This window comes from Castor canadensis, chromosome 12 (genome assembly GCF_047511655.1).
Source record: "Castor canadensis chromosome 12, mCasCan1.hap1v2, whole genome shotgun sequence".
NCBI classification, from domain to species: Eukaryota; Metazoa; Chordata; class Mammalia; order Rodentia; family Castoridae; genus Castor; species Castor canadensis.
In genome coordinates, this window is record NC_133397.1 from 89,985,806 (window position 1) to 89,997,589 (window position 11,784).

The window sequence follows — 11,784 nt, forward strand, 5'->3', positions numbered from 1 at the left end:
AGCCCAGTGGCTTGTGCTATTTTATCCACCAATATGCTTTCTTCTATGGTCTGCTGTCTGGAGTTCAGAATATCACATGTCCATAGATTTTCACATTGTTGAGTCCCACTGGCTGCTGGGGACCCTTCCCTACTTTTGTTAGACGCCCTGAAGCTATGTTGACATTTGCCTGTTGGTCCATTAGCCAATGTTTCTGATAAGTTGCTCAGCTGGTTCCCACAAACTCTACAGGCCTTCATTCAATTTTGTCTATCTAAACATATGGTCAATCTTAACATCCTGTTTTCTTTCACAGCATCTCTATTCTAGTGTAGATATTCACACAGGCCAAGTCTGTAAACTGCCTAAAATACAATACATGGATAGATTCAAATTACAATTGTTTTTGAAATGAGGTAGAGTGATTTTAGACATGATAAAGTAGGAGAAAGTAACGCGTAGTAGACTCTTAGCCAAATGAATGAATTGATGTAAAGAGCATTTTAAAAAGAATGATCTGGGAACACTATGAAGAATAAATTGAAAAATAGGGTAATATTGCAGAGATCAATGAAGAGTTATCTAAGTATAATAGTGAAGAAAATAGGAAACTGGGAAAGTAGGTTCGGAAAAGAAAGTAAATTGTGAGACATATTTCAAAGGACACAGTTACTACACTTCATTCATTAGTTCTTTGTCAGCTATTCATTCAGTAATGCAATGCACATTTACTGAGTACATTTGTTGTGGATTAAATTGCATCTCCTCAAGTTCATATGTTGAAACTCTAACTTCCAGTACCCAGGCATGTGGACTTGTTTGGAAATAGAGTCCTTGCAGATGCAATTAATTCAGAGGAGGTCGTATTGAGTAAAAGTACCCCTAATCCAATATGGCTAGTGTCCTTTCACAAATGGAAATTGGGAGCACAGACAGACATGCACAGAGGAAAGATAATGTGAAGAGGCATAAGGATTGAATGTTTCTCTACAAATCAACAAGAGACTTGGAACAGACTTCCCCTCACATCCCTCAAAAGGAACCATCTCTGCTGACACCTTGGACTTCTAGAATATAGAAGTGCGAGTCAATACACCAATGTGCTTGCACCATCCAGGGTGTGATACTCTGTCATGGAAGCCCTAGCAAACTGATACAACATTGATTGGGACAACACTCTTTTAGACAGAAGAAATACAACATGGCAAGATGTTCCCTGCATTGAAGAGTGACATGATTCATTATATAAGCTAATAAAAACACATCTTAGTGAGTGTCACCATAGAAAAATGAGGTAATAGTACTTAGGGATGGGAAAGAAGTTCCATGGAAAAGAAGATGTTTTATTTGTAATTTAAAGGATGAATAGAAATTTATGAGAAGATTAAAAGGGACACCCAATAGAGGCCAGTCATGGGATGTAAAATGATTATGAGAAAGAAGGTGAGTTTTTGGGTGGTTATTGTTAAGAGGTAGAGCTGGAAATGAAGATGGATGGCCCAGTCATATGTTAAAATATGTCTGTTTAGTCATTGTCTAAAACTTATCAGGAAGTACCAACATCTTGGTTCAGGTCATTGATATGAATGATTATGATATTTTTCAGGACTATTTTTGCAGCAACATAAAAGATGAGAGAAGTGAGAAGAAAGCTAGGAGGCTGGCTAGGGTCCAGGTGAGAGAATCCCAGTCTTGGCTAAGCAACGTCAATGAGGACAGGAGGAAAAGAGGGAATCTAGGGGCATTTGGAGCACAGTTAGTTTGAACACAAGATGCAGATGGTGTGAGTGAAAGAGTAATCCAAGATAATTTTCAATTCATCTTAAAGTTGAAGAACTTAGCCCAATACCTGGGAAGTAATAGAAGCTCAATTATTAGCTATTCGTCTGGATTCCAGTTTGTCCAGGTAGAAACTGAGCCATACATACTAGTGTTGGAATGAATATAGATGAAGAGTTGGACAACAGGGTGAGGTTGATTTGTTCCTTTACTCCTTCCAAATGTTCTTTTGAGTGTCTGTTTTCTGCCAGAGATTGGCAACGGGGAGGGCTTTTCTGAAAAATGATATAGATTATCAGGAATATTTTGAGAATAAGCAAAAACCACATATTGCAATGCTACGAATATTCTGACCTATAGTCAACTTTCACAAAAACAGAGAAACAAACAGAAAACAGAAACAGATAATTCCCATGCTACATAATTTATTCCAAAGCATTTAAATTTTTTCAAACCATTCAGATCACTTCAAAACGCTGTCCATTAAAATCCTGGATCTTATACCTTAACATAAGTAACATACATACATACAAAAAAAAACCCCACTCAGCCAAATGGGAAGGAAAACTGCAAAATAATTGTACAATACACCAACCAAGGAGAGTTGTGAAAAATATTGCAAAGTTTCAAATGCTTAAGGATCCAACCCAGTTCTTCTGCTGTCAGAACTGATGGACGGTGTCTTACTCTCAGAAACCAGTCTTTCCACTTCTGCACTGAACCTCAGCCATTACCAGGCATAGCTTCACATCTTGAAACTCCTCTTGCTCTCAATTTCTTCCAATAACACTCAGGTCTCTCCCTTGTGAGAAAGCCTCCTTGCTCCATTTCTGTATGGCTCATGTACCTTGCAGCCATACTTCTTAATAGTCTATATGCCACCTCGGTTTCTTATAAACTTTTTTCCTCTTCCTGTCTGCACACTTCACTCAGGACAGTCTACCTTCCAATTTCCTGGACCCACTGGACCTGTATTCACCAGTGACTGTAACAAAATGCCTGGTTCTGAAGGAATAGCCATTACTGACTTGTCCTTATTGTAATGTTCAATCACATTTGTCACTACTGACCACAGTCTCTTTCTGAAACAGTTTCACTCTCCATTGTTTTTACTTCAATTTCTCCATTGTTCCTTTGAAAATCCTCCTGCTTCTTTTCATATTTCTACTTCCTCAAGCTTTACTGTGAATAGAACTTGCTTAGACTTCTCTGTAATAGATACTCCTTTTGTAGATGTAAAGAGCATCAACATTATTCTGAGTCAGGCAGTCTACTTGAGATCTCTGCTGTGAAGTTTGTGTTCATAAGGATCCATCTAGATCCTAATCTGTCTTCATGCTCCTATCATAGTTTGGTATGAAATGTTATGCCAGGCTCATGTGTTGAACACTTGGTCTCACACTGGTGTTGCTATTTTGGGAGGTGCTAGAACATTTAGGTAACGGGTATAACTGGAGGCAGAAGGTTCCAGGCAGTATGAATTTGGAGAATATAGCGGGTCTCCAGTCCCTTTCTGTCAACTCTCTGTTTCCTTTCCACCATGATGTGAGCTCCTATGCAATTCCCTTCCCTCTATGATATAATGAAATGTCTGCAACCATGAGCTAATATATATTCTTCCTTCCTCAAGTTGTTTATATGAGGTATTTTGTCAAAATATTTTGTCAAGTATGACAAAAGATCTAACACACCCTCCTGAGAAATCCTTTTACTACTGGCATTCACGCCTATCCAGATATGGATGATTCCCAGAATTCTACCTGAATTCCATCACTATTCATGGCTTTCAAAGCTGTTATGCAGGCACTGACTGATTTTGAAACTTAACTATATAGATCTATGCAGATCACCAAGACTGAACTTATCATGGACTCCTAGTGTCCCTTGTGCTCTGTATCTAAGAGGCCCAGAACAGAGTGCCTCATCCTAGTCATCTGTCATCAGATGCTGTTTTCAGTCACTAACTCATATGGCACTGGTGACTTACACATACCTTTCCTGTGCCTATTTCATGTTTGTTCCTATTCATCCTCTTCTGGAAACATGTCTTCATTCTTCAGGACTCTGTTGTGTTCTCCCGATAAATCCTATATATCAATATCACATTTATTACATTTTATTGTAATCATTTAACTGTCTATCTCCATTATAATTTTACTAAGGAGTCTCTTTATATTTTAGCCATTACTGTATCATTAGTATCTTGTATCATGCTTAGTTTGATGGAGAGCCAACAATTAATAGTTGGATAAATGAATAAATAACTCATTATGAAAAGTGCAATATAAGGGAAATCTGTAGAAGGGATAAAACTTATCAGAACACAGTCCTTTGTCAGCTCTCGAATGTGGACATGATTTTTGAAGTTACAACAACCTTTTTGTGACCATGAGGATGAAAACCAAAACAAGTCAAAGCAAGAAATGAGAAGGAACCATGGCCTTGGTTAACATATTTAAGCCATGTCCTTGATTTTGATTACTACCTCCAGAACTTATATAACAATCACAATTTCTTATATTATTAGTTAAATCATCATTAGCTATATTTCCATTGTTTTCTGCCTAAAGCATTCCCAACTGACAGCCTTTTAATACAAATCACGAGTGCAAATGTTATATAATACAGAGCATGGCCATGCAATAAAATATTAACTGAACTGAGTATCATCTAGCCTCAGTGTCAGGAAACTAATTCTATAAGGAGAAGATAGGAAATGTTTTAGGCTTTGCAGGCCAGATGGTCTGTTGCAACTCCTTGGCTCTACTAATGTAAGAAAAAAGGCTAAAGATGTAAGTTATTTCTGTGTTACAATAAAATTTTATTTACGAAAACAGATGGTAACCCAGATGTAGCCTATGAGCTATAGTTTGCTGCCCACTGATCTAACTCAATGATGTTTAATTCTTAGTAGTCATTGAAATATTTCTTCAAACAAATGATAGGAAATGGCACTGAAAATACTGCATGAGGATTTTCTCTAATTGAGATAGTATGGATGAAGCCACCCTCCCCTGGGTCATGCATATAAGCATATAGTAAATTTGCACAACTTAAGACCTACTATATGGAAAGCATTAATTTTTTTGACCATTGTAATTAAGGACTGACCTCAATAAACCTACACTGCTTCTGTTTTAGATGTGACCCAAGACTTCCTAAGATGGACGATGGTATTTTTTCAAAATGTTCAAAAATTATTGGAAATTTAGGAGGGAATCTATCAAACACTAAATTTTTCACATCTCATTTTCTTCCTCTCTTTTAGAGTTTAGTAATATTTATCTTCCTCATAAGTTCTAGGACTTTCCTTTAACAGGTTTTTGTTAGTGACTATAGGAGTAATATAGTGTGAATCATGTTTTTCTCATAGGACCCAAATGACAATTATTCTATTGTTTCCATTTTGAAGAAAAGTCTGATCATTTTTTGGCAGTACTGGAGTTTGAACTCATGCTTCTCACTTGCTAGGCAGGTACTCTATCACATGAGCTGCTCTACCAGCTCTTTTTATGTTGGGTGTTTTCAAGATAGGGTCTCACTTGCTGTTTGGCAGGGCTGGCTTCAAACCACAATGCTCCTCATCTCTGGCTCCCAACTAGCTAGGATTTACAGGCATGAGCTACCAGTGCCTGGCAGAAAGTCTGATCTTGAGAGAGGGAAATAAACTTCAAATGAAATAGTTGTTCTTTTTATTTGTTATCTTAGAAATCCTGTTATTGCTTATACTCTCTCTACAACAAAATTAGAAATAAGGGCAAAATAGTTTCTGCTGGGTATTGAGGGGGTCGGGGAGAGAGGGAGGGGGCGGAGTGGGTGGTAAGGGAGGGGGTGGGGGCAGGGGGGAGAAATGAACCAAGCCTTGTATGCACATATGAATAATAAAAGAAAAAGAAAAAAAATTAATTAATTAATTAATTAATCTCCTAAAAAAAAAAAGAAATCCTATAACTATCACCAAATAAGGAACTTTCATTTTTTTATACTTACCTAACATGGAATATTAGTAATCCTTAATGTTTTTACTTGTCTGTGCTACTTAAATGGCTAAGCTCTTTTTATAATATTCATCCATGGATAAAAAAATTCTTTCTCCTCTGTATTTGACTTCTCATTTCACCAAAGTCAAATATTTCTACAAGTCTTATGATGATCAATTGCTACCTTCTGTGATTCCTGTCTTCACCTCTAATTCATAAAGGCAATGATTTGCAACACATTCAGCTGTTTATTAGGGTTTTACCTTCATATTTATATAACTTATTGTTACATATTTGTTTTTCTCTCCTGTATTTCCTTACTGCTTCATTCAGATATGATCCAAGACTTTCTAACATGGGCTAAGAGATTTCATGCTAAGTATCATTATTTGTGATAAGATCAATAATAGGTAATTATACTGTTATAATTTTACAAATACAATTTATTATTAAGCTATGAAGTGTTCAACCATGTATTTTATTTTGACTTATTTTTGTTTAAAATATTTTTATTACAGTTAATAATTTTCTTTTTTGCATATATGTGAGTGTTACTATATAACTGTCCTTTTAATAGATTATGTTACTATTATTTTAGTGTATATGCACTAAATATTTTTCTTTGATTTATTATACTTTACCATAAGTTTGTGTTTTTATCACTTCCCAGACAAAGCTGAAGCCTTAAAGTTTTTAATTCAGTTACACTACTCTCATTGCCTTATCTTCATGAATTTAAACCTATGTTCATTTCAACACCACATGACTTTGTTATTGCTTTCATTGTTCTACATGGTCTATAGTCATATAGATTTGGCAAACTGTTAATTCTTTTCTTCCTCTTCATTCTGTCCTACGTTTCCTTCTGTATGAAAACTCACTTTAGTATCAATGCTAACATAGTACTCAACTTTTTGTGTGGGCTTGCCAAAAATACAGTCTCTTTTCTCTTATCTGAAATGTATTTATTTCACTTTCAGATTTAAGGACCACTTTTGGGTATAGAATTCCAGTTCACTGTCTTTCAGCTCATCATGTCCTAGCTGCCCACTTCTTTTGAGAAGTCAGCGGCTAGTCTTACCACTGCATATTTGAGAAGAATGGGACCTTCATTTTTTAATCCATCCCTGTCCCTAGATGCTGTTTAAATATTAATCATTGTTTTTCTTCAGTTTGGTTTTATTTTTATGTGCCTATATGTGCTTTCTTGCTCTCATGAAACTTCTGTCAATTTGGATCTAGTATGTATTTTACTTTGAGCTTATAGTGCTTTGGAATACGTGACTTAAGGTCTCTCACAAGTTTTCAAAATTCTCGATAAGTATCTCTTTATATATTGCTTCTCTCTCGCCTCTCATTCTCTTCTCTCTTTTTTATCCCAATGGCACATGTGTCAGACTTTTCAATATGACCTGCATGTGTATTTTATGACTTTTTCATTATTTGACATACCTTTTGCTCTGTGCTTTACTCAGATAATTCCCGACTTGTCTGCCACTGAATTTTCTTCTAGTACACTGATTCTCTCTTCAGCTGCATGCAATCTGCTCTTAAGAGCCCAATTTTAGTAAATATCTAAAATTTCCACTATATTTCACTTTTAAAATCTTGGCAAGATTTCTCTTTTTTTTTGAGCATATTATTCAGTTACTTTAAAGCCCACGTTTGTTAACTATAACAAGAATGACTGTTTCCTTTTTCTCCTTGTTTGTTTTAATATTTTGATAGGTCTTGGACTGGGCTGAGAACTTTTCTTCTAATCCAGGGTTGTGAGTTTGATATTCTATGAGGAATCTCTGATCTAAGGATACAGAAAAGGCCACTTCTAACTAGAGTCAGTCACTGAAAAGGTCCTGCAAGGACCCAGACTCAGGGACTCATGACTTGGCTTAGTTATTTCTGTGAAGAATCAAGGACTGTTTCCTTTCCTTTGATACAGCTTAACTAAGGCCCAAAGTTTGGCAAATATAGTGGACTGACTCTACTCTGTATCTCAGCCAAATGTCTTTGTGTAGGGTATAACTTAAAGCTTTTCATCCTGGCCTCCCATGCCAATCACTATATGTACAACACAGTCCACAATGTCTGAGTAGAATCCAAGAATATTTCCTGCTTCTATGGTATATGAGGTATATACATTCTGAGTCTATCAGATTTAAAAAATGTAAAAAAATTTTAGTATTTTAAAATATCATCACAATTACACACAAAATATTTTCAGAAATATTAGCTGGGGGAGCTATAGACTGATACAGGTAGTTAATACTAAAAAACTCCTGCCTGCCAACTTCTTGTATTCCCAGGACAGTGTCTTTTGTTGAGCAAATCCACACTTCTACCAAGACAATTATAACAAAAATGACAATTATACAGGACAGAGAAAATTACTGGAACTGTTTTGTGGACTGTATCCAGTTATGAAAGCCCATTTATTGAAGCTGAATATAGATACTCTACAGTGAGGCTTTCAGACAATTTCTAAAAGGAAATAATAAATAATCAAAGTGGGCAGAACTACTTCTTTTCTGGTGAATAGTTAAAAATTATCTCAATTTTCTGGTGAGTATCTCAGATATATTTATAACTTACTATTACATTTATTCATTTTTTTCTTTTATACCCCACTGACAAAGTTGAAAGTTACTAACAAATATTTGGCTCTGAGAAGTCCTGAGAAAAACCATCTGAGGTCAGGATGAGGATAGGTTTTTATACTCACTGTGTAGTAGTGAGTGCTATTTCTTCAAATAGCAATTTCTTACGATTTTTCATCTTTTTTTAAGAATTACAATGGGATTTTATTCAATCACAAAGAAGAAAATTTTGTCATTTGCAGTTAAATGGATAGATAGAACTGGAGAACATCACTGTGAGTGAAGTTATCCAGGTTCAGAAGGCTGAGGGCTGCATGTTTTTTTCTCATATGAGGAATATAGACCTAACACAAATACAACAATATTATGAAAAACTGGTCCCACTAAGGGGGAGTCACATATGAGAGAGTGAGGGTAAGAAGAAAAGGTTAAGAAGGTAATATGATGTACTTCGCATACAAGAATGATTGTAGAATTTTTAAACCTGTTGAAATCACCATAAGAAGGGGAGACTAAGGTAGAAAGAAGAAAAATAGAGGCGATAAATCAATTTGAGTTATAATATACATATACATGGAAATTTCACTAGAAAAATCTCCGCATAGCTATCTTAAGTGAACAAAACCATCTTTTTTTTTTTTTTACATAATCAGAGAAAAGAGAGTGGAACAGGTCCTGCCAGGGGGAGAGGGGGTTGTACCAGTGGGAGGGGAAAGGATGTGGAGAAAGGGTATAGGAGGGTGAAATAGTGCAAATACTGTGTACACATGTATGTAAATGGAAAAATGAGACCTGATGAAACTATTCCAGGAATGGAAGGAGGGTGAGATAAAGAAGATTGGTGGAGGGGGGTGAATTCAAGTATGATATATTTGATATATTGTAAGAACTTTTGTAGATGCCATGATGCAATGCCATGATGTACCCCTGCTCAGCACAACAATAAAAAAAATTACAAAGGATTAATTTTAATGTCTATTTGAACAAAAGCATTTGAAATGAATAAATAAATAGATTCTTGACATAATTTTTGTTTGGTTTTTGTTGTTTTGTTTTGTTGTTGTTTGTTTGTTTTGAAATTGGTTTTGCTGTGTGACACAGGCTGGCCTCATGCCTCAGCTTCCAGAGTGTTGGAACTATAGATATATATCACCATGCTTAGCATTTTATCTTGGTGACACTGAGGTTTGAACTCAGGGCTTCACACTTTCTGGGTAGTCCATACCTTCAGCCCTTTTTTGCTCTAATTATTTTGGAGATAGGGTTTCCCTTTTTGTTTTAGGCTCCACTCCATCTCTGGGATGGTAGGTATGCACCACCACACCCATCTTTACTTCTCTGAGATGGAGCCTCAAGAATTTTTTTCTGAGGAGCCAGTCTGGAGCTGTGATCTTACTGATAACAGCCCTTAGTGAGGCAAGGATGACAGATGCACACTACTGCACCAAGCTATTGGTTGAGATGGAGTCTTGCAAATTTTTCTTTTTCCTGAACTGGCCTCCAACTACTATCCTCTTAATCTTAGCCTCCCAAGTAGCTAGGATTAGAGACATGAGCCATTGGTGCCAGTTTTATAAAAAGAAGTTTTTCAAAAAATTTGGTATATTACAGCAGCTTGAAACGGTAACTGAAAACTGGCCTATATGCAGAAATTAACTGAATAATTTGGGGCAATTGTGGCCTCTGACTTATCATGTATAAGATGGTTTATAATCTTAAGTTTTTGAAGTTTAACCCTGATGCTAACTCATCTGGATGCCTTCCCTGATTTTCCTATTGAATTTGGATTTGTTTCCTAATGCTCTCAGAGCTTTTTTTTTTCTTTAATCTTCATTTTTTTGAAATACTATCTTATACTGCTATTTATATTCTTAAGACTCTTCAAGTGTTTTTCCTTTTTTGACAAAACACGTATGAGGCAAGCATTCAAAGACTAAGTTACATCTTTAGCCCACCTTCATCTTTACCCATAAATTATAATCTTACATCCCTTTCTATTTTAATCAGGTTCTTCGTGGTATCTATTTGTCAGGATATGTTAGTATAGCATAGCTAAAAGCATTCTCATAAATCCCATGCTTTAACCTCGACATGTTTTCACCTATGCTGCTTGTTTGGTATAAGTATCCATGTTAATTCAAAGATGGAGGGTGGACAGGTTTTGACTATCTTCTCACTTCTTCAGCTTGGAAATGAAGGCTCTGTAATTTCCACAGCAGAAAAGAACCTTGACAGTTCATAAATGCTTTATCTGTTACTGACACCTGACAATTCTGCCCTCAGGACATTGTCCAGAAGTAGTCATGTGGCCTCCCATGCTGTTGAGAGATGCAGGTAAACAGCTGAAGGATTTGATGGGTGTCACTGGCACTGCCAAATCCTCCTCATCTTTCCCTTGACACCACTCTCTTCCCCTCCTTGAAGCAGACCCTGAAGTTCACTGAAACCCATTTAACATGCACACTTTACTAATAAAATTAAGGTGTGGTGACCCAGTAGTAAGGAAGATTGCTAATATCTGATGGTGTTCTATGAGGGGGAAATGACTCTTACCTGGAGTGATAGTGAACAGCTGCTTTCAAGGGTCCACCAAGGATCACAAATTGCAATGGGGAATGAACCACAATCTGCTTCTGTTGTCACATGACTGACCCCCGCATGTCTCTGCCGCACATGGAGCTTTTCTTTCCTTATAAGAACATTAGTCACATTGGATTAGGACCCACTGTAATGAGCTCACCTTAACTTGATTACATCTGCAAAGAACTATTTCCAAATAAGGTCATTCACTGATACTAAGGTTTAGGACTTTGACATGACTTTTTGTGACAATTTAATTTAGTATAGTATATCAACAGTCCTTGACTTATGATAGTTCAACTTATAATTTTTCAAGATTTTATAATGAATCAAAAGTGATACACATTCAGTAGAAACAATAATTCAAGTTACAAGTTTTGATTTTTTTCCTGAGCTAAGATACTCTCTCATGGTGCTAAGGAGTGGCACTGAGCAGCAGCTCCTACTATCAAGTAAAATACTTGATAATTTGGGTAAATACCTGACACTCTACAGGGTACTGTATTGCTAAACTATCACATTAAGTAGTTTAGGTACATTGATTGCATTCTAACTTGTGGTATTTTTCAGTTTACAGTGGATTTAATTGGATGTAACTTCATTGGAAGTCAAGGAGCATATGTATTTCATATATACTGTAATGAGTTAAATGTGACAGGTTCAACAGAATCATATATACTATCATAATTTAACTAGTTGTTGTACTGATGGGATTGAATATAAACACTGCATACACTCCACAATTGTAACATGAGACACTTCTGTTCTCTTTGGGTGCTAAACCATTGGTGTGTTGGCAGAAACATTAGGTGTTGGGTATATAGGCTAGAATTTCCCAAATCATGTCATCTGTTGCATGTCATAGTTGGCTT

General features: G+C 36.2%; 1 long non-coding RNA gene across 1 annotated transcript; it reads right to left on the reverse strand.

The window, feature by feature from the left end:
• Positions 1 to 1,390: 1,390 nt before the first annotated feature.
• LOC141415064 (uncharacterized) lies at positions 1,391 to 11,339 on the reverse strand. Its single transcript, XR_012440088.1, has 3 exons — positions 10,886 to 11,339; positions 3,752 to 3,845; positions 1,391 to 2,033 (listed from the first exon to the last, which is right to left on the reverse strand). It is a non-coding gene; the product is annotated as an uncharacterized lncRNA (long non-coding RNA).
• Between the last annotated feature and the right edge of the window lie 445 nt (positions 11,340 to 11,784).